Here is a 1,964-nt window from a genome sequence, read left to right on the forward strand (position 1 = left end):
TTGTCTAGTCTTCCTCAAAAGAGGAAATCAGCATTTCTTTATAACCTAAAAATATTGGTTGGACATTTATGAATATTCATGCAATAGTCATGTTTAATATTTTAGTATATCTAATAAAAATAGCATAGAAATTACTGTAGTTTTACATTTTAAATCTTATACATAAATGTAGAAATTTACTAAATTTTATTTTGAACCTCTATTTTTTTAATTTTTTAAAAATTTTCATTGAGAGTGTTTGCTATTTCATTTCTAATCTCATAATTTTCATCTCATGCATAAATAAATAAAATAAATTCTTTATATTCTTAAGATCTCATTGACAAAGGTAATATTTATTATGGGTTTTCAATGAATGTAATCAGATAGTTTGAAGAATTTAATCCACTTCAATTGGAAATAGTTCAGAAAGCACTGAAATGTGAGAAAACCATCTTATTCTCTCTGTGCTGATTTTCATAGAACAAATCTTTAACATATTACAGAATCTCCAGCACAGAAATCCAATCTCATAATTTACCAGACATGTTTATTCTGAAGACCACAATATTTATACTTTGTTCATGAGATATTTCTTTAAAATTGGACATATCTGTTTTCTTGCTTTTCTTTTCCTTTGAAAGTCCCACAGGAATCATAAACAAATAATGTTTAAAAAACAGTCATGGTTGTGCTCTTTAATATAGGCTGCACTTTTATTTCTTCATTTTTCATATAGCCAAAGGAGAAACCAGTGTGACCCTTATAGATATTTCTCTTATACATGATTTTATTTTTAATATAGTATTTCTTGATAATTGCAATTACATTGTATTATTTTAAACATTTTTTTTCCAATTCCAGTTGACATTCCATATTATTTTATTATTTTATTTTTAAAATATATTTTATTGATTTTTTCAGAGAGGAAGGGAGAGAGATAGTTAGAAACATCGATGAGAGAGAAACATTGATCAGCTGCTTCCTGCACATCCCTTCAGTCCGCAGGCCAATGCTCTATCCACTGAGCCAAACAGGCTAGGGCACATGGTATTATTTTATCTCTTAATTTTTGGGGGAGTATTTAACAGTTTACTATTTATGACATTTTATAAACATTGGTCCATTAAATCATGTAGAAATAAATATGCAACATTTTGCAAACAAAACATACTGTAAATATGTTTAAGGATAGAGATTAACTGAAATTCCGGATTTTTCAGTCATTGCCTTTATTATACTATGGCAGTCAAGTAATCCTTAACTTCAGTCGGAGTAAGCCTCCTAAATCCAGCTTCTTTGCGGATTCCAACTTCTGTTATAGTCTGTCATTCGTACTTCAGAGCTTTCCTTTAGGGTTTATATGACTGTATTAATAGCATCTTCAAGTCTAGATCTTCGTTTTAGCTCTTCTCAAGGAACGTTTTCCCATTCACATAGTTCCGTCCTATTGCCGTGGTTTCCCAGGCAAAGTAAGCTCCAGATGGATCTGACTGAAAAAAAAAAAAAAATAGTGGCTCCTCATTCCAACCACAAGTTAGTAAAGAAAGCCCAGATGGACAAACACCACCTGACTGGGTACATTCTTGCTTCACAGAAGCTACTCCATATCCACTGAGCTGTGGGAATGGGTCCTCGGTAAACAAGATAATATTGCTGAGCTAGCTTTCCAGCTCTGTGCACAAGCACTCTGTAGTCTGGGTCCATGCCGCTATACACCAAGCCTATATGTTTATGTGCACATCACTCATCATACAAAATGGATTTCTGTTCCTTCTCAGTTGCTGACACCACCTCATTTACAGCTGTAATTCGCACTGAAGGGGCTCCTCCAGCTACGCAGCCGAAGCATACACAATCTGGACAAATTTACCAGACAGGCTGAATATAGTCAAAGAAGAGCCGTAAACTCGCTCTGACATTTTTACCAGAGAGCCAAAGCACGTTCACACACCTGCACACTGCAGGCGCCTTTATCTCTTCAT

At 33.7% G+C, this 1,964-nt stretch overlaps 1 pseudogene; it reads right to left on the reverse strand.

Annotated features, from left to right (window-relative positions):
- Positions 1-1,214: 1,214 nt before the first annotated feature.
- On the reverse strand, positions 1,215-1,964 carry LOC132226763 (proteasome subunit alpha type-2-like; annotated as a pseudogene).

This window comes from Myotis daubentonii, chromosome 2, assembly GCF_963259705.1.
Source record: "Myotis daubentonii chromosome 2, mMyoDau2.1, whole genome shotgun sequence".
Classification (NCBI taxonomy): Eukaryota; Metazoa; Chordata; class Mammalia; order Chiroptera; family Vespertilionidae; genus Myotis; species Myotis daubentonii.